Raw genomic sequence first — 22025 nt, 5'->3', positions numbered from 1 at the left:
CAGTGAGGTCGGTAAGAGCCTGGGGCTTCTCTAAGTATGAGGAGGTGTGGTGCTTCCAGTTTAAGAGATCTGTAGTTGTGAAAGACTGGTAAAACATGATTGGTCTTCCGGGTTGGACCGTTTCATCTGCACCAATCTGGATTGGACCCTCTGTTTCACAGAGGGGCATCTGAAGTGCAGGCTGTGCTGACCAAAGTCTTCTCATGAAAGGGTCTGGGGGGTGGCTGATGGGCCTAGGGAGACGGAAGGTGGAGGAATTTCTGGGAGATCTGCTTGTGGAGGCTCCAGGACAGGGAAATGTCCTGCAATGGCTGGAATATATGGTGGGGTAATGAGTCTTCCTCTGGGAACCCTTGGAGAATAACAGGTTTTTGAGGTCTGGGCATCTGGGCTACCAAGACCCTACTCTGACCCTTCCTTCTGACACAGAATCAAACAAAAGGGGGCAGGGTTTGGGCAATTTATAACCAGTAATCGATGTAGGGAAACTGATCAGGGTGGCCAGGGATCCCAGTGACTACAGGCCAAGCTGCACAAACCTTGGTTACATCTAGGGTCCCTTCTGAGGACTAGTCAACACCAAACGTGGGCCACTTCAATTCACATGAAGTCTGGAGAGTTCCAGGGGACATAGGGACACCACAATCCCTGGTAAAGCCTTTTTTGAAGTTTTTTTTAACATACAGGCTAAGACTGTGAGTCTGGATTGTGATGATCCCATCCCTGAACTGAAGTAGCAGGACAAAGGAGGGGTCCCTCTCACGATGCCACTCAGATGCCCGCCTGTCCGTGTCTCTCACGAGAACTTAGGCTCGCCTTAGCTAAGGTGTCTGTGTAGAGCCCGGATTAGCCATTATGCTGTATGGCATAGCCACAAAGTACAGGTTGGGGCCCACTCAGACTCCATAGCATAGACCATGGAGCCATAAACTGGATCAGCAGAGATAAGACTCTACAGTTTCCATTCATTCACTCAATCACTCAGAGGTTACACAGTCTTACCCATGGGACTACCCTATCCTGGAATCTCAAATCTTAAGATTTGGGGAGATGATCAGTCTCCCCTTCCGTCTGGAGATGGGCCTGACTGGGACTCAGAATCCTGGGGTCTTACTTTTCCAGTGTCTTCTTATGTTGTTCAATCCACCTCTCCATCAACTCAGGCTGGGGTGGAGGACATGGCCCACAAGGATCCTTTCCCCGAAGGAGGTGCCATCAAGGGAAAGGTGGTGCCACCTTGTTTGTTTGGAGATCTCTGCTGGCTGTGCCCGCCTATCCCAAACCAGAGGCTCAAAGGGCCTATTCGGTTGGGTTTCCTGTCAGGGAACCAAATGTTGCAGCAAAGCCAGTTCTGAGTAGCAGAAAAACCCAAACAGCACTCAGAGAAACAGAGGAACAAAATTATTACATGTGGGCCTAGAGGAGACTCAATCTCCAAATTCTGAGCCCCCTCTTACAGTTTCCACAGGTTTATGTACGGTCTTACGCAGAATTAGCATGGCTCTTGTTCATTGGCTAATGCATTGCTGGGCTGGCAGGCAAATTTTTACTGTGCTATGCAAGAAGGGTTACAGAAGCAGAAAGCAAGAGTGGTCAATTAGGGAGGTTTCTGTAGGGATTACAGGATCACGTTTTCCTATTAAGCAAGCGGAACTACAGAAGCGGAAGGCAAGACCGGTCAGTTTGGAAAGTCTCTATAGGGATTACAAGGTCCTGCTCTCCTGTTTCTCAACAGTACCTATTGTTTTCTGCCTGCTAATTGGACTGGATCCTGTTATCTAGCTAATCTAAGTAGCTCTTATCAAATCTTTAACAGACTGCCTTCTTCTTTCACCTTAACTACTCTGTTACTTCTGATTTAAGTTTTCCAGGCACTGGACAATCCCAAAAGTCTACAAAAAACATGTTACAACTACAAGGTTATATGCCGAATCCCAGCCCCAGAAGGAAACTTCCTTTCTTCCATGTTCTCTAGAAGCCCTAGAAGAAAATCTAAGAGACTGGGAGTAAATCTAAATGATGACTTTTGTAGCAGATTATTTATGGGCAACATTCATGCTTGGAGTTGCTGCTATATGAGTCACTCAAAAAGTTCACCATAACTCCTGCTTTTAAGAGTTATTTATTTTTTATGTATATCTCCCCTTCTCCCACCCCAGTTGTCTGCTCTCTGTGTCCATTTGCAGTGTGTTCTTCTGTGTCTCCGCTTGTATTCTTTTGTTAGCGGCACCGGGAATCTGTGTCTCTTTTTGTTGCATCATCTTGCTGCGTCAGCTCTCCGTGTATGCGGCACCACCCCTGGGCAGGCTGCACTTTTTCACACAGGGCAGTTCTCCTTGTAGGGCACACTCCTTGCGCATATGGGGCTCCCCTACACGGGGCACACCCCTGCGTGGCATGGCACTCCTTGTGCACATCAGCATTGCACATGGGCCAGCTTCAACACACGGGTCATTAAATGACTTATCTCTAAGACTTTAGCAGCTGTCATTTCGACAGCATAATACAGCTAGTCTTTCAGGGCCAATAAGAACATGGCGGCTAGCCCACCCCTGAAAACTTCTTGGATCAACCTCACACTCATGATGACTCTTATTCCATCACAAATAGTATCTAAGGGCAGATTTTATTCTTCCGAAAAAATAGAGAGAACTGACTAAGTGTTCACAATTGTCGGTTTCTTACCCCTGCTTTGTCTTGACTAAAGTTTAGTCAGGTTTCTCTCTTCCCTACAGGCCCCAGAACTCTGCTTGCCCCAAACCTGAGAAAGCATTAAAAAGTGGAACTTTCTCCCTTATCAGCTTATCCTGAGAATCCGCTGACCACAGTCAGACCTTTTTCCTATCAGACTCTGCTGGTCATTTTCCCTTCCTTGCCCAATTTACCTTTAAAAGTTTCTGCTGAACTTTGCCAATCTTCCCTCCCCCCAACCTATAAAAGTTAAGACTTTTCTATTTGAATTTGAGAGGATTGCAGATTTCTGAGAGCAGAGCATTCTCCCTATTACAATAGCCTTTCTTCTGAATAATGTCTCTCCTTATCTATGCCTGGATTTGTTATTTAATGGGTCAGAAACTTCTAAAGTGAGAGTTTGTGTTGACCCAGCATCTTAAAGGCATCATCATGGCCAATTCATATAACGAATAAGTTAAGCTCCTAATTTAAAATGATTGATAAGCTTTCAAGTCAACTTACAAGCAAAATGGGGAAAGTCTCGATAGATGATTATCTAAGAGGACAGGCATGTCATTTTAAGTTATAAACTTTTACCTGATGTGACAATTCTGGGAAATAACCTAAACTGTTATCTTTGTTTTGTTGTTCGTTAGCCCACTAACTCTTCTGTCCTTATGTTGAAAGCCTAGGTAAGCATCAAGTCCTAACTTACATGTTATTTTTCAGACCTGAGAGTCATTTTCTATTTCTCTGAAAAGATTCAGGAGAAATGAGGCTAACACTACATTGGTGGGGGAGGAGATGTTGTGGTTTACAAGGGTGATGGGAGACAGAGATTTGTTTGACCACGTGCGTTGGAGGAGAGAACAACCTGGATCTCTCAACCAAATTCTCTGTGTGCAAGTGGGCGTCGATAGGCCAAGCAACATGGACGCGGAGGGGTTAATACTGGGGTTCTGGACCGGGTGAGTGAAGAATTGTGGGAGGTCCGTTGTACATCGCCCCTTGCGAGTCTAGGAAATATCAAGTGCAATTCTCTATTATCGCCGTTCCTAGATGAGGGCTACTATCACGCGGGGATCTGGCCACCGCTGGTGCCGCTGCTTTCCGAGGCCGCAGGGTATAGGGGCTGTCAGCCGCCGCCGGGAGAGCGGGCAAGGAGAGGCGGAGGTTTGTAGCTCTCCTTATGGAGAGTTGAGAGTGTAAGAACCACAAGTAGGCATATCCTGCTTCCCGTAGCGCTGGGGAAGGGGAACGGAAGTGAGACGGTGGGTGTGAGGAGACGAGGGAACGTAGAGATGAACGGACCTAGTGGCGAGAATTGATGGCGTCAGCACAGGTTCATCCTACGCTGTAACTATGCGGCAGGACTGTGTTGACGGCAGGTCTGTGTGAATCTTTTGGTTATTTGACGTTGGGGACAGACGGGTACACTAGGGGAAGCCAAGAAAAAAGGTAAAAGTTAGCATGGCGAAAATGTGTTGTAAGCCAGGCATCAGCACATCTGATTCCCACCCATACGGGATGATTTTATTGGAGTGATCTGGGCCCCTGGTTTCAGATTATGCTTTTGGTGCATTGATTGATTTTCTTTAGCAAATTACCAAGTACCCGCTCTGTGTCAGGTACTGCACTACAGGCTCTGAATGAGGAGAGGAGTTAAACTGCCTTTATCCTAGACATTTACAGCCTGTCTTTTTGGAGAAAGACAATTAAATTACGAGGAGATAGAGATAGGTATTATAAAAACCTACCCGCGGCCACCAAATCCATCAGCGGTTCGGGTCTGTAACTCTTCTTTGGTGTGATGATTTGACATATATTTCAAAGATGACATAAGCAGGGGAAAACTATGTACACATTTCTACCAAGCATGTTCCCTCCCTCTTTAGCTCAGGTTCAGCTTACTGGAGAACCGAGAGGCACTTATGGCCTAAACTAGTTTATTCCTGGTGAGAGTATTTGCTCATCATAGTGGCATTTTGAGAGCAAGGTGTCTCTCCTTGCAGGTAGGGTGCAAACTGAGTAGGGTTATGATGCAGGACTCACAGACATTCTGGCATTTGAAACAATTCTGTGCTCCTTCTTAGGTTTTCCAGCAATCTCAGCTCACAGCAGGAAATTGTGCACCCACCAGGAATCCTAAGCAATCTTTTAAAGCTTCTGAATCATCTGACCTGATTCTTTGATCAGTAATTTACCTTGGAAGGTGGGTATGAATATATCCTTAGAAACATGCAGGCACTGGTCATCCTTTTGTCATACTGGCTCCTGCAAAGACTCGTAATAGCCATAGGCCAGTTTGTTTGGACTTTTTTATTGTTTTACGTGTTTGTGTGTTTTGTTTTCGAATATCATTTGTTTTGTAACTGTTCTGGAGAGAGACAATCTAGACCATCAGCTGGGTCTAGAATAGTTGCTTCTTTTTTAAGATTTATTTATTTATTCCCCCCTCATCGTTTTGGGCTTGCTATCTGCTCTGTGTCTGTGTTGTGTGCTCTCTGTGTCTGCTTGTCTTCTTTTAGGAGATACCAGAAACCAAACCCAGGACCTCCCATGTGGGAGGGTGGTGCCCAATCGCTTGCTCCCTGCTTGTTGTCTCCTTGTTGTGTCTTGTTGCATCAACTTGTTGCATTAGCTCGCTGTCTTGCTCGTTGTCTTTAGGAGGCAGGCACCCAACTTCTTAAGCCACATCACCCTAGAATAGTTTTTGACATTTCTGAAAATGTGCCCTGCTTTTTTTGGGACTTCTGGAATGGGGTTGAGAGTGGGTGGGTAAACTGTGGATTGGCATTCCAATAGACTATTTAAGGACAATCCCCAAAGGAGGACTTTAAGTTAAGTTCTGGCACAATGGGATTTCTGATTCTCTCTCTGTTCTCTAGAGTGAATAAACTGATTATTTCTTCTTCCAAGGATTATGGTGGGGGAGGGGGGAACACCCACCACACTTTCTCAATTCTGACTCTTTATACCTTTCTGTGCCAATTTGATTGACACAACTGCTTATTTATTTTTTAACTTCAATTTATTACTGAAAATTAGGAAACCTCTCCCATTTTTTAAAGTGATAACACAGATGAAAAACAAATGGGACTGGGAGTTCTGTTGTAACTAACTCCTTGAATATAATAGCTACTATAGGTGAGGTCACCAGTGGGTCCTCTGGTCACCAGCTGCAGCTGAGGTTCCAGGTAATAGCTGATATCCACCAACAGACCTGTGACTGAACTCACCTCTAGATGACTGACTTCCCAGCTGAGGTTCCTGACATCTTGGAGCAGAAACAGGACATCCCTGCCTCAATTGCTGAACCACAGACTCTGAGAACAAAATAAAATGATTGTTTTATGCCACTAAGTTTTAGTATCTGGAACAGAGATGGGAAGTTAGTTTAAATAAAAGGAGTGGAATGAAATGAGTGAAGAAGACAAGTATTTGGTAGAGGGAAAACTTGCTATTAGACAAAGCATTTAGCTTTCCTGCTGCTGTGGAGTTCATTGGTCCCATAGAAAAGAAATTTGAAGTCTGTGGACAGAAGAGGGAAAAATGGTAAGAGAAGTTATCTAGTATGCTAAATGAACCTTGTGTAGATAATTGAACCTCTTTTTTAAATAAACTCTTGAACTATTTAATTATTTCTTTAACTGAATATCTTGATGAAACCCAACAGAAGTATATATTTATGTAAGTAAAGTGTGGTAATATTAAACTGATGGCAAACTAGTGGATAACACAGTTTAATAGTATAGGTGTTTATTGTGACAATCCTTTGAAGAGCTCACCACAATAATCATTTTCAGTCATTATCTTGAATTATTTATACAAAAAATTCTATTTTGCTGTGGTTATATGAATGCTTGCATCAGTATACCTTATTTTATGTGTTTACATAGGATACTGTGATGGTGTCAGGGTTGAGTCTGTAAAGACTTAGCTCTTCAATCTAACTTGGTAACAGGACTTAGTGTAAGGGATGTTTGCTTGCCTCTGTCTCATTGTATGAGGTTGGAGAAAAACTATTATTCCACTAACATGTATAAAAGTTTCATTCTTTTAATATGGCAGACTCTGGTTCTCTTTTTTTTTTGGCAAGGGAGTTAAGAGTTCAAGAAATGAAAGAAAATAAAAAAGGTACCCACCCCGGACATAGGTATGGGCATGCTAGAGGGTGAGATGCACATGTGAGTTCCCAGGTTAGGCCTTTATAAGGCCTTTCCTCCTCCCCCTTCACCATATTAAGGAGGGGTTTCTCTACCTGCTGTCCTGATTGGTTACCTTTCTGCCATCACCTGTCAGCTTTCAGGGAACCAATAGGGGGGACTTTCTGTTTGGAGTTATCCAGGACTCCTTTTGAGCCCAGGAGTTTCAAATGGGACCTTGTGATCAGGGTCTTGGCAGACTTTTTGGCTGTAACAGTTACAGCTATGTTCTCAAGCAGTGGCCTTCCCTCAGGGAGTTTCCAGGCAGGGCATCCTGGCTATGTTCTGACCAAGGAGTTCCCAGCTGTTACAGCTTTATTCTGACCAGCTGCCTTCCCTCGTTTACTGTACTGACCTTAAACTCCCTCCTTAGAGAGTTTACACTCTTATTCTTAAGGGGGAGTTGAAGGGTGATGGTATTCTTCTGTAGCTGCTTCCTGCTGGTTAGGGACAGTAGTCCCTGCCTGATGGGGTGTGAAACTCTCTGGCTTTTCTATTGACGTTGAGGGGAGGCTGGTCCAGCACTGTATTTTAAGAACTGGATGAAACTCCCACATGACTAAAACCTTGTCCTGGATGGTGTTAATTTTGGAAGAAATAAACTAAGTTAAAATTTAAGATACATGGTCATATTAAAAGGATTAAGAAAGATGCTGGTAAGTGACCCCAAAAAGGGGGCCAACCATGGCATACTGGTCCTTGGGAGTGAGAAAAGCCAGGTGCCTCCAGAGGCTACATCCTCCCAAAGTTGATTGGCTTAATTTTGTAGGTTTCAAATGCTGTCCAGGACTGATCCAGAATAATTTACATACGGCATTCCTCCTTGAATAACAGGCAAGTTCCTCCCTATGCTGCTATTAGCAGGCTTAGTGCTCTGAGATTTTGCAGCACCAGAGCAGCAAGAGAGTTTATTTGCTGTCTAAGGGCTTCTAAGGCATGGCTAGTTTCTTCTATGCTGTTGGTTAACTCTAGGGAGAGATTGTGGTATACCTGCTGGGCTTGGTATAAAGTGCTAACCCCAGTTCCCATGGCAGTGGTTATGCCTAAGACAGCAAGTAGAGGTATGAGGAGAGGCACTGCCTTAGACACAAACTCACAAAGACAATATAGGCAACAAGACAAGTATATGCCAAGCAATTTAAAGAGAGTACTTAAGAGAGCCATTCTTTTATCCTAGTGGCACATTCATTAACTACTTAGAAAATGAATTGGGAAGCAGACTTGGCCCAGTGGATAGGGCGTCCGTCTACCACATGGGAGGTCTGCAGTTCAAACCTCGGGCCTCCTTGACCCATGTGGAGCTGGCCCAGGCACAGTGCTGATCTGCTCAAGGAGTGCTGTGCCACGCAGGGGTGTCCCCCGTGTAGGGGAGCCCCAGGCACAAGGAGTGTGCCCCGAAAGGAGAGCCTCCCAGCATGAAAGAAAGTTCAGCCTGCCCAGGAATGACGCCGCACACACAGAGAGCTGACGCAGCAAGATGATGCAACAAAAAGAAACACAGATTCCCATGCCGCTGACAATAACAGAAGTGGACAAAAAGAAGAACACACAGCAAACAGACACAGAGAACAGACAACTGGGGCGGGGGGGGGGGAGGGGAGAGAAATTTTAAAAAATGAATTGTTTAGCAAGACTTTTAACATGTTCAATATTCCTCTGCATAGGATCTAGAATAGAAGAGATATCATACCAGGTATATAGGTACAGGGCTTAATACTAATCAATGCACAAGTCCCTTCTTTAATATAATATATATAAGCTTCAGGTTTGCAATATCATAGATGCTATTTCTCCATGGGAGCAGGCCATAATGCCACATTGGATTTGTTACATTCTACTCACATTACTCTGGCAATTATTGCTCCAGTTGGTATAGCCTTCACACAGAATGGTGTAGCACCACTGATCTTAGAGAGAGCCTAGGAATGTAGGCTCCAGTGTTTCACTGGTCTGGTGCATAGTGCCCTTCAGTACAATGGAACAGAACCAGTCTGGAGGCAATGTCCATTGTAAATCTGGCCATATTGAACCATTGCCGGCTGCTGCAGGAGTCCAAAACAGTAACATACCTTCCCATCCCCTTTGGGAGCATGTCCAGAGATGTAGTAGATATTTTATTATTTTAGGGGTTGTAGTGACCACCCAAGCCAATAACTCAAATGGAGAGTACTGGGGCCTGGTTTGAATGCACAAGAGAGTTTGACAATATTGAAGTCTTTTTTGACATTTTTATACTTCTTAAATACTTCCAATGCAGTTTATAACATCAAATGGACTTAACTATTTTAGTACTTTACTTTTTACTTTTATGCCTTTTCTGTGATTATATTAACAGGTGTTTTATTTTAGCAGTACAGGAAGAATTTTCTCCATTATTTTATGAAAACCTAAGATTCCCAATGGAATCAAGGTTATCTTTCCTTTACCATCACCTTAACATGCAGATTGAGGTGGCCTCTGACAGGTTTCTCAGTTATGAAGCTACTTTTTGTTATCAATATCAATTTAGGTTTCTATTTAATAATGGCTTCCTGGAATTAGCCACTTAAATATTTCAGTTTAGAAAATGCTTTTGCTAACTTCCTGTTACCAACCATAACCACATAGGCTAATGAAGCCAGCTAGTAAGATAGAAAATCAATAGACGGTTCTGGAACCTGGCAGAGCGTCCACGTGGACATCAGTTACCCCCACGATGGCTGCTGGAAGACCCTCCCCAAGATTCTGCCATTCAGAACAAAGACTTCCTCTGGAAACCAGGAGAAGCCCTGGATATTTCCCAAGGATTTTATAATTAGACCCTCATGGGGGATTGATGGGGGGGGGTACTCAATCAAAACAGCAAACATGTGGAACTCTTTCCCTGCCATTAATTAGCAAAGGGATGGAATAATTAATGGTTCAGAAAGCAGGTGCAAGGCCTGAACTCTCTCTCATGTGCTCTCTTGCCTTTGGACCCTTGTTCCTGCCTTCTGCACCCTGCTCTTGCATTTTCCCTCTGCCATGATGGCCATGCAAGTAAAACCTGGGCATTTATAGTTTATAATGGGGAATTGTAATCTGTAAATCAGCCCACTTTATCACTTTTCAGCCCCTTCCTCTCTCTCTGGGACCCATAGTCTGTTATTTTCTCCCATTTCTCATCCCTCCCTGCATGAATAAATTACTGGCCTAACTCACCTGGCATGCTCTTGAAATTCATTTCTGCAGTATAGCCAAGAACCTAAATAAAATCCAATAACAGAATACTGAAACCTACCTTCCTAGCGTCTCTCTAGGGTCAGTGGTGCTGCAGCTTGCTGGCTGTGTGAAAGACATACCAAGTGGAGCAATGGTCACCAGAATACTGTGAATAAAGAGTACTGTGAATAAAATTTAAATGCAGTTGGCATCACCAGAGTACTATGAATAAAACTTAAACACAATTGGCACCATAGACAAAATCCGGTAACACTAGTTACTCTTACCTTTAAATAAGCTTATTAAATTACAGTTAGCAACCAATGAAATTTACTTTATCCATTTAAGTTTTGTCTTACATTCCTCATTCTGTTCTGTGAAAATTAGTCATTTCACTTTAGGATAAATCTACATTTCCTTCTTTAACTTAATTTCATTAAACACAAATTTACAAATTTTATCATCTTAATGATTTAATATATATAATGTTAATTTACTATATTAGTATCCTATAAACCTAGGGAGATTACACCCAAGCCAAGTAAAATTAAAACAATAGTTTATGCTCTTTTTCTTTCCTTCACAGGAAACTAAAACTTCTTTAATAAAATTCTAAAATTATGAAAAACTTAAAAGGATAGTGGCTGCTAGGTTTGGAATTGTTTAATTTGTTTTAATTATAATTTAGAAAAGATCTTTCCATAGCTTTCAAGAACTTTTACTTATTGAAATTTGGTAATTGGATTAATTACCCTCATTTTAAAGCTGTTAAAAGGCTTAAATTGGGGAATTACAGGACAAACTATGACTCTTAATTCCCCAGCTTAGAAAATAAGAATTTTAAGCTAAATTTATCTTTCCCTATCCTGTTACCCTAGCCCTTTTCCTGTAGCTCTTGCAAAGAGGAAGCTGGGTAGGTCAAAGAGCTTAGGAAAAACTTTTTCCATTTCCAATAGTTTCTATATTCAGATTTCTATTTTGTGGAAGCAGAAAGGATTCAATGATAGCATATTGAAGGCTAGGACTCAGGAAAATTCTGAGAAGGAAGATTTATTATACCCGGCTGGGCCTGGCGGACTCCTGTCCAAATAGCTGAGCCCTGAATAGGAATTCTGGGTCCCTTTATACAGAGCAGGGAGTCAGATGGTGTCTTTATGCAAAAAGGACTTTTCTTTGTTAGTTTCTAAGAGTTTTAAGTGTTTGAGTACCAGATAGGTTTTGAATTAATATATCACCCACATTCCAGGTAAGCTTGAATTAACATATTGCCTACCCTCCAGGTAGGCTTGAATTAACATATTGCCCACATTCCATCTGGATGTAACTTTTTTTTTAAGATTTATTTATTTCTCTCCCCTTTCCACTGCCCGCCCCCCACCCCAGTTTTCTGTTCTCTGTGTCTATTTGCTGCGTCGTCTTCTCTATCCGCTTCTGTTGTCAGTGGCATGGGAATCTGTGTTTCTTCTTGTTGTGTCATCTTGTGTCACCTCTCCGTGTGTGCGGCACCATTCCTGGGCAGGCTGCAATTTCTTTTGCGCTGGGTGGCTCTCCTTATGGGGCGCACTCCTTGCGCATGGGGGTCCCCTATGCAGGGGACACCCCTGCATGGCAGGGCACTCCTTGCACGCATCAGCACTGCACATGGGCCAGCTCCACACGGGTCAAGGAGGCCCGGGGTTTGAACCGCAGACCTCCCATGTGGTAGACTGACGCCTTAACCACTGGGCCAGGTCCGCCGCCTGGATGTAACTTTGAATACACATTCAGTCGACATCCTTTCTGAATATTTAAAGCCTATAGGGCCTATATGACTTAATTGGCTTTCTAGAAACTAGGCACACTTGGATACAGAATTAGATAATTTTGAGTTCCTGCACAGGCTATAGTAGTAACATTTGGATGATATTTTTTAATAACCTGTAACCAATGTTCCACCACAATGTGGTATGTTGATAGGAGGGTGTTGTTTGGGAATTCTGCACATGCACACGATTGTTTTGTAAATTAGTTACCTCTTGCAAGGGGAAAAGTCCTGCTGGTTTTTTTGCTGGAAGGATTGGAATGCTGCAGGGAACCAGGCCATTTTCCAGGAACTTTTAAATCATGGGCTGGAGGCCTTAACAGCTTCCTCCTTGAGGGGGTATGCTTAATTGATAGTTTATGAGGAGGTTTCCTCTTCTACAGGGGAGAAGTTTAGTAAATGACCTAGATTTTAATTCCCTGTTCACTCCCCTTAGTAGGCATGACTGAGGCCAGAGAAGTCCGGAGTGGCAGTTCAGGACTGAGTAAGTAGCTCCCACGTTAATTAAGAAATTAACAATCTTACCTGCCATGTCAAGGGTCACCTGAGGCTTCTACTGGTTGATGGTTCATGTTATAGACCAGGGAGACACACCTGGCTTTGGCCGCAGGTGGTGAGGCAACTTGGGGCCAGGGACCCACCCTCACACTTTAAGCAGGTTCCTGCTAACATGGAAGCCTGGATTCGGGTGTCCTCGAGATGACAGCATGACTTTAATGGTGGCAGTAAAAACGTGAGCCTGTTTCTGAGCCCTCTGCCTGCCCTTCCTCACCTCTTTCTCCTTGGTGGCTTGGTCTTGATTGTTGAAAACTGCAAAGACTCTTTCTAAAAGGGAGCTAGTGGAAGTTTGGGAACCCAGGGAAAGTTTTTGCAGCTTCCTACGACTATCTGAGGCATACTTGTTACCAGATTTTATTTAGGTTCTTGGCTACACTGCAGAAATGAATTTCAAGAGCATGCTAGGTGAGTTAGGCCAGTAATATATTTAGGCAGGGAAGGAAGAGAAATGGGAGAAAATAACAGATCAGGGGCCCCAGATAGAGAGGAAGGGGCTGAAAAGTGATAAAGAGGGCTGATTTACATGTGCAATTCCCCATTATAGTTTATAAATCCCCAGGTTACTTGCATGGCCACATGGCAGACAAAAAAATGGCGAGAGCATTGCGCAGAGGGCAGGAACAGGTCAAGAGGCAAGACAGCTGACAGGGAGAGCAAAAGCACTCGTTCAGGTCCCACTTCTCTTTTTGAACTGTTAATTATTCCACCCATTTGCTAATGGCAGGGGAGGAGTTCAGCTGTTTGCTGTTTTGACTGATTACCCCACCCATCAATTCCCCATGTGGGCCCACTGATAAAGTCCCTAGGGAACATCCAGGGCTTCTCCTGGCTTCCAGAAGCCTTTGTTCTGAATAGCAGAATCTTGGGGGTGGGGGTCTTCCAGCTGCCATCCTAGGGGTTATTGATGGCCACATGGACTTCTTGCCGGGTTCCAGATCTATCTGCTGATTCCCTATCTTACTAGCCTGCTTCAGACTGGCTAATAAAGTGAATTTCTAGGAGGATCTGCTCTTCTCTAAAGCCAGGATCTACCAGAGGGTGTTTTTTTTTTTTTCCCCTCTACTTGAAATTAGGCTGGGTTTTCATCCTGCCTCTGAGTAATTTCCCTGAACTTACTATAATTAACTTTTTTGGTAGTGCACTTCCTCAATCCTTTGAGTAGACATGACCACATGGAATCTGGACCTCAGATATGCCTGTCCCCTCCTTCCCTCTTACACAGGTTTAACTGGAATTCAGGGTCCCATACAGAGGTCACTGTTGGTCATAATGTGGCCACATGGTATGGCAGGAAAAGATTAGTCTCTTCTGTTTTAGACCATTAGTAGGCAAGTTGTCCTAATTCCTAAGAAGACATCCCAGTGGGGAGTCTGCTGAAATGTTAGAGGCCATTCCCATTGTTCTAGGGAGAAATGGAGAAAAAGTCTGTCAGATTATCTGGCATCCCAGCCTGACTGAACTTTTAACCTCCAAACTGAAACTCCCAAGCTGCTTAGGTCTTGGAGATATTTGGAGCTACCATCCAAACTGAAGCTCCCAAGTTGCTTAGGTCTTAGGAGATGTTTTGTGCTACTGCCTTGGTTCCTGGCCTCCTGAGAACACAAAGGCCTTTCTGCCAGGCATCCTTGTGGCACCCTAGGTCTTGGGAGACATCTGAGCCCAGGTTCCAGACCGAAGCTATCAAGCCAAATTTTCTCCCTAGAAAGGGGGCTGGCTAAAGACCTTTCTTTTGGCCTACTCTTGCAGAAGTCTTTGGAAGTGGCCATGAGAGCTCATTTTATGGCCACTGCTGGGGACTAAGTTTTGCAATTATACCGGACATTAAGAAAACAAAAGAGGGCACGGACATCTCTAATTAAAAAGCCTAGATTCACCAGGCTACATTGAGTGTCGGTGAGCCTTACTTGCCTCTGTCTACTGCCATGGCTCACCAAATACGTAAGCAGAACACTGGGTTTCTAGGCTTTTTGGCTTTGTTGCATAAAGGAATTTAAGGACATGCCATAGAGTAAGCAAGGGAATAAAGAGTTTATTGAGAAATGAGGGAAAAGATAAAAGGCACCCACCCCAGATGGGAAAAATACAGCTGGAGTGATCTGTGGACTGTGATTAGTAGTAATAATATAATATTCTTGCATCTATTCAAAAGATGTACTGTGTTGATAATGAAGCATATGGAAAATGTGAGCCAAATGTACACCTATGGACATGGTAACAATCAGATGATATTATCTTATCTGTAGCAAATGTTCCACCACATTGTGGTGTGTTAATGGAGGGGTGTTGTTTGGGAATTCTGCACATGTGCATGATTGTTTTATAAGTTTACAACTTCTGTCATAAAAAATATATTATAAAAAAATAATCGGGTGGGTTGGGGGAAAAACACACCAAATGTAAGATAAGGACTATGATTAGTAGTAAGATTTTGACAATATTCTTTCATAATTCATAACAAACTTCTCACAACAATGTAAGGTGTTGTGGAGGGTTGATGTATGGGACCCCTGTATGATGTTATGCATGTTTGCTTTGTAAGTTAACAACTTTTACTATACACTTAATTGTTTATGTATGTTCATATATAAATGATATAAAGATAATAATAAGGTTGGTTGGGGAGAAAATACTTCGGTTAGTAGTCATTTTGACAATGCTCTTTAATCATTAGTTAAAAAGGTCTAACAATAATGTAAGTTATTGGTGGTAGGGTGAGTTATGAGAGTCCTGTATGATGTTATATATGTTTGTTTTGTAAGTTCACAACTATTATTATACACTTATTGTTTATGTTTATTTATGAGTGATATTCAATAAATTAATTAAAAAAGAAGAAAGGCACCCACCCCGGACAAGGGTGCAGACATGCTACAGGGTAAGATGTGTGACTCCGGTTCTCTTTTAAAGTTTCCATATATGTTCACATTTTATATTTTCTATACATGAATATCTCTTGCTGGGTAACTTGTTCTAAGTAAGAATAGAAATCTTAGTACTATTAGGGGATCCTTTAATCGGTGAGCACTAAGAGATATTGGTTATAATTTTTGAGTACTGACTTCAAGGTTATGGGACAAAGTACAAAATGTCTCAGACTCTTCTTTCATTGTATAAATTCTTATGAATTTGGTGTTTATCTCTTTCGACATGTTCCAGTCACACCAAGTTACTCTATGCTCTTCTGCAACTGAGTTTGTTTACTCCCTCTATGCATTCTGCCTTGAAAAATACTGTTTGTCCACACGTACCCAAATCTTATCCAACTCTCAAGGCCTACTGTCATGCCACTTTTTCCAAAGGTTTCATGTTCTCTCCACTTGATCATCTCTCTCTCTTTCTCTTTTTCTCTTGCCTTCAACTTTGCATTAGAATTATCTGGTGCATGTCTGGCTCCCTACTATTCTGTGAGTGCCTGAAAAATAGTCTTTATTGTATTGGTTTGGGGATTTCCCACAGCTCCAGGACAGGTGTTTTGTTCACCTTAAGGATCTGCAGAGAGGGCACCTGAGCCTGGAGATGCTGGTGAAAGCCAAGCATCTAATTAGTGGCACAACTAGCACCAGAACCTGACCTCCTAGAAGAAGGAGAAAAAGAAGAGGAAGGGGGAGGCGTGAGATAAGGAAGAGAGGAAGAATTACCCTGCCAGAGGGCAGAACTTTTTATCTGTTTTTGTTCTCTGCTGTATTTCAAGTGCCTAGAACAGTACCTAGCACATAGTAGGGTTTGACATTTATTGAAATAATAAATGACGAATGTGAAAATGCATTCATGTACAAGGATGGTAACAATAACAACTTTTTGAGTGCATGCATATAGTTGCTTATCATTAGGTGCTTGTCGCTTACAAAATTGCCTAGATGCAGAAAAGCAGAAAAACAAAGCCAGAAAATCCCAGCTTGTTTTTGTATTTTCTTGCTCTTGTATTTTTTCACTGTTCTCTTGTACCACTTCTCTTTCCCTGGTAACAGTTATGAGGACCTCAAGGCTATTCCCACTCTTGCATTAGTGTTCTGAAAAAAGAAAAATGTGATGTGCTGGGGGTGAAATGTCTTCATTTCATGTAAAAAACTTCTTGGGGAAATTGGTATTTCATTAAAATGAAAAGAAAAGCAAGACAAAAGTAGAGCTCATTATTATGGCTACCTCTTATTGACCTCATTGTCTGGCATTACAAGGGAGCACTGTGGCTGGGGTCCTTCTGTCACAGTGGCGCTGAACCTATTATGATTGTTCATTTTCCAGCCACATTCACGGCCTTCACTCACTGGCCTGTGGTTTTTGCCTTGTGGTCTTTCGTGGCAGTCTTCTATCACTTAGCATTAATGTTTTCAGGGTTAACCGATGTGGTAGCATGTATCAGTACTTCATTCCTTTATATGGCTGAATAATATTTCATTGTATGAATATACTATATTTATGTATTGATGGACATGTTGGTTGTTTCTACTTTTGGGCTATTATGACTAATGCTGCAATGAATCCATGTACAAGTTTTTATGTGGATAAAAGTTTTCATCTCTTTGGAATATATACCAGGAGTGGAATTGCTGGATCAAATGGTAACTGTTTAATTTCTGAGGAACTATCAAACTGTTTTCTGTGCTGTTCTACATTTCCATAGAAGTTTATGAGGGTTCCCATTTCTTCACATCCTCACCAACACTTGTTCTTTTCTTTTTAATTATAGCTATCCTAGAGGTTACAAGGTGATATCTCACTGCAGTTTTGATTTGCATTTTCCTAATGACTAATGAACATCTTTTCATTTACTTATTGACTGTTTGTATATGTTCTTTGGAGAAATGTCTGTTCAAATCCTTTGTAGATCTCTTTGAGTTTATCCTAGTGGGAGTCTGTTGAACTTCACGGATGTGTAGATTAATTTTTTTCCATTAAATTTTGGGAGATTCGACATTTCTCCAAATGTGCTTTCTGCCCCTTTCTCTTTCTCCTTTCTTTTTGGGATTCTCATTATGTATATGTTGGTAAAATTGATGGTGTCCCACAGGTCTCTGAGGCTCTGTTCATGTTTCTTCTTTTTTTCCTTCTGTTCCTTAAACTGGGTAATTTCACTTGCCCTGTTTTCAGATTTGCTGATTATTTTTCTCTGTCAGGTAAAATTTGCTGTTCAGCCTCTCTGGTAAATATTTCATTTCAATTATTGTACTTTTCAACTCCAGAATTTCAATTTTCTTTTTTTAAAAAAATTATATTGCTTTGTTAATATTCCGTATATGGTATGACATCTTTCTCATTTTTCTTTTAATTCTTTAGACATGGTTTACTTAGTTCTTTGAACATATTTATAACTTTTTACCTAGTAAGTCCAATGTCTTGGCTTCCTCAGAGATAGTTTCTATTGACAGCTTTCCCCCCCATGTTTGGACCATGCTTTCCTATTTCTTTTTGTGTCTCATAAATGTGTGGGGTTTTTTTTGGAAAATGGACATTTTAAATTGTGTAAATGTTGCAACTCTGGAAATCAAACTCTACCCCCAGAATTTGTTGTTGCTGTTTTTATTGTTGCTGTTGCTATTTGTTTGTTTAATGTATTTCCTGGACTAATTCTGTAAATTTTCTCTTTAAAGCCTGTATTTTCTATTGTGTGCAGCCACTAAAGTCTCTGCTTAGTTAGTTTTGTGGTTAGCTATTATTGGTAAGAGATTTTTAAAAACTGTCTTGAACCAGAGAGGCACTTTTGTGGTCTGGGATATAGCTTCAGTGGTCTGGTAGGCAGTTTTCAACTCTGCTTTGGCCTTCATTTCCTGGTTTTACACTCTTCAGGTCAGCCAGAGGTGAGAGATTAGGGCCTTCTCAGATCTTTAACCTGGGCATGTGCACAACTCTCCACATGTATATGGATTTTTAGATCCTCAGGAATGTGTCAGGGCTTTTCAAAGACCCCTGTGAACATCTCAGTTACCAGATAGGCCTTTTGAATTTTTTTTGCCAGCCTCTTGTTTTCTCCAACTGGTATCATAATGTTAGGCAACTGCAATGTTAAACAATTGTTGCTGATTGTTTTTGACAAATGTCCTATGAATAGGGCTTTTCCCACTGAGCTCTGTCAGGTCAAATAAAGACAAGCCATGCGAATGGGGATTTTTCAGCGAGCTACCAAACAGACCAAATAATGACAGTGTCCTGTGGATGGTAGTTTTTGAGGAGCTCCAAAGCTGACTGACTCCTCTCATGGCTGCTAGGTAGTTGGTTTTCACATCTACTGTGGTTGTGAAGCTTTGAGTTTTCAAGGCTACCATGGAGTGGGGGGGATGGAAATAGGGTAAGTTAAAAGACCACAGAGCTCAGTATCCTTACCAAGATTTAGCAGTTTTCTTGAATATGCACTTCTCAGATTATTGCAAGTTTTTGTATAATTTTCAAGGTTCTGAAAGGTTGATTTTGACAGTGTTTTCATTGTTTTAGAGGAGTGGATTTTCAGAGGCTCCTACACTGCCATGCTGAAAGTCCCTACCCATAGGTTTTTATCCTATTTAGGGTTCAGTCATGTCTCCACATGAAATAACAATCATGGTGTGTGAATATTTGGGTCAAAACCTCTGAGCAAGGACTTCCAGGAAGATGGCATCAGAGTAGGCAGGCAGGGCTCAACTCTATCACAAAAACAATGGAGAAAGGACAAAAAGCTGTCTGAGGGAATTACTTTTGGGATCAGCAGACCAGAACAGTGCTGCACAATGCCCAGGAGGGTGAGGGACAGAGAGACAAAGAACCTGAAATGATAACCATGAGTTATTAACCCCCATGGTGGCCGGGAATAGCACTCATCCCCCATCTTCAAGGTGCTTAGACAAAAACCCATGGCTCACTGCAGCTAATAGAGAGGGAAACAGAATTCTTCCTCCCTGGGAAGAGGGAGGGTGTAGTGGAAGGCAGAGTGGTTTCTCTTCAGTGAATTTAGCCAGGAGAGTCCACTTTGAATCTCTGCTCTTGCCAGACCACAATCATGGGTTAGGGGAGGTTGCAAGATACACCTCCATGGAAAGATTCACTGATAAGCACCATCTGGTCAGCAGGGAAACTCTAAGGAGAAAAACTGCTTTTAGGCCTCTCTTGTCTGGAACCCCTGGGAGAACATCTTTGCCCCATTAAGAGTCCCTGGCCCAATTTTATAACTTAATCTGGACAATTTTAAAGACTCTGAATAAGTTGAACCAAAAATCAAAGAAGAACCACAAAACAAAACCACTAGACTAGAGAGAGAAATTGACCATCAGAATAAATTCATCAACATATTCAGATGCTAGGCATCATCAAAAAATTACAAGTCATGCTAAGAAACAGGAAGAGATGACCCAGCCAAAGGAATAAACCAAATATCCTGGTGAGATATAGGATTTAAGACATCTAATCAGTGATGCTTATACAAATCTCCTAAATCAATTCAAGGTGTTAAAGAAAATTTAACTAAAGAGATAAAGGACGTTAAAAAGATACTGGGCATGAAGAACAATTTGAAAATCTGCAAAGAAGAGTAACAGAACTTATGGAAATGAAAGACACAGTGGATGAGATTACATTAGAGGGAAGCAGATTTGGCTCAACTGATAGAGCATCCACCTACAACAATGGAGGTCCAGGGTTCAAACCCAGGGCCTCCTGACCCGTGTGATGAGCTGGCCTAGCGCAGTACTGATGTACACAAGGAGTGCCATGCCACGCAGGGGTGTCCCCCATGTAGGGGAGCCCCACGTGCAAGGAGTGTGCCCTGTAAGGAGAGTCACCCAGCGTGGAAAAAGTGTAGCCTGCCCAGGGTGGTGCTGCACAAAGAGAGAGCTGATTCAGCAAGATGACACAACAAAAAGAGATATAGATTCCTGGTGCCACTGACAAGAATACAAGCAGACACAGAAGAACACACAGCAAATGAACACAAAGAGCAGAAAACTGGAAGGGGAGATGGGGAGAGAAATAAATAAAAAATAATAAAATAAAATACATTAGAAGCACATAACAGCAGAGTTGAATTGATGCAAGACAGAATTAGTGATAAGGACAGAACATCTGAACTTGAAAAGATGGGAGAACAGAAAAATAAAAGAATGGAAAAAATGAAACAGGGTCTCAGGGAATTAAATGACAACATGAAACACACAAACATATGCTTTACTGGTGTCCCAGAAGGAGAAGAGAATGGAAAAGTGGTAGAGAGAATGAAAACAAGAACAGAACATACCAAAACCTATGCAATAAAGAAAAGGCAGTGCTGAGAGGGAAATTTATAGCCCTCAATGTTTACATTAAAAAAGAAGAAAGAACTAAGATTGAAGACTTTACTGTACACTTGCAGATACTAGAAAATGAACGCCAAACTAATCCCAAACCAAGCCAAAGGAAAGAAATAATAAAGGTCAGAGCAGAAATAAATGAAAGTTGAACAACAAAGAAAGTGGAGAGAATGAACAAAATCAAAAGCAAAATTGATAAACCCTTAGCTAGAATGAAAAGAATAAAAAAAAAAGAGAGAGAGACAAATAAAATCAGAAATAAGAGGAGAAACCTTACCACTGACCCCATAGAAATAAGAGAGATCTTAATACAATGTAGATGAAATGGACAAATTCCTAGAAACACATGAACAACCTACACTGATCCTCAAAGAAATAGATTACCTCAAGGAACCAACCATAAGTTAAGAGATTGAAACAGTCATCAGAAACCTCCCAAAGATGAAAAGTCCAGGACCAAATGGCTTCACAAGTGAATTCTACAAATCATTCAAAGACTATCTAATACCAGTCTTGCTCAAGCTCTTCCAAAATACTGAGCAGAAGGAAGGCTACTAACTAATTCTACACAGTCAACATCACCCTAATACCAAGCCCAGATAAAGATACTATGAAAAAAGAAAATTACAGACCAATTTCTCTAATGAACATAGATGCAGAAATGCTCAACAAATTACCTGCTAACTGAATCCAAAAGCAGATTAAAAGAATTATATACCACAATCAAGTGAGTTTCATTCCAGATATGTAGAGGTTTTCCAACTGAAGAAAATCAATAGTATAATAAACCACATTAATAAAGTGAAGAGGAAAAATCACATGATCCTCTAGATTGAAGCAGAAAAGGCATTTGAAAAAATACAACATCCTTTTTGATAAAAACACTCCAAAAGATAGGAATAGAAGGAAGCTTTCTCAACATGGTAAAGTATATCTATGAAAAACTTACAGCCTAGCATTGTACAATGGTGAAAGACTGAAAGCTTTCCCACTGAGATCAGGAACAAGACAAGGATGATCACTGACACCAGTGTTAGTATTGTGCCAGAAGTTCTAGCTAGAGCAATTAGACTATATAGAGAAATAAAAGCCACCCAAATAGGAAAGGAAGATATTAAAAAAAAAAACTTTTGCTAATTACTGATAAGATTCTGTATCTAGAAATCCTGAAAAATCTACAACAAAGCTATTAGAATTAATAGACAAGTTCAGCAAAGTGGCGAGATACAAAATTAATATGCAAAAACCAGTAGCATTTCTATACACTACTGGTGAGCAATCTAAGGAAGAAATCAGTAAAATAAAACTCCATTATAGCAACTAAAAGAATAACTTTATGAGGGCATAAAGGACCTGTGT

The 22025-nt window shown here is 41.6% G+C and overlaps 1 long non-coding RNA gene across 2 annotated transcripts in view; it reads right to left on the bottom strand.

Annotated features, from left to right (window-relative positions):
* Positions 1–1527: 1527 nt before the first annotated feature.
* The window catches only part of LOC131277225 (uncharacterized), a 78884-nt gene continuing 58386 nt past the window's right edge, over positions 1528–22025 (bottom strand). Inside the window, exons 4-6 of one of the 2 annotated variants that reach the window (XR_011647893.1) lie at positions 10138–10224; positions 5913–5999; positions 1528–4109 (exon numbers count right to left, since the gene is read on the bottom strand). This is a non-coding gene — a long non-coding RNA (uncharacterized lncRNA). The remainder of the gene's footprint in view (positions 4110–5912; positions 6000–10137; positions 10225–22025) is intronic. The other variant, XR_009184393.2, reaches the window with a different exon arrangement.

The sequence above is a fragment of the Dasypus novemcinctus genome, chromosome X (genome assembly GCF_030445035.2).
Source record: "Dasypus novemcinctus isolate mDasNov1 chromosome X, mDasNov1.1.hap2, whole genome shotgun sequence".
Classification (NCBI taxonomy): domain Eukaryota; kingdom Metazoa; phylum Chordata; class Mammalia; order Cingulata; family Dasypodidae; genus Dasypus; species Dasypus novemcinctus.
The sequence above is the reverse complement of the archived record's forward strand: the minus strand, read 5'-3'. Positions and strand labels throughout refer to the sequence as shown.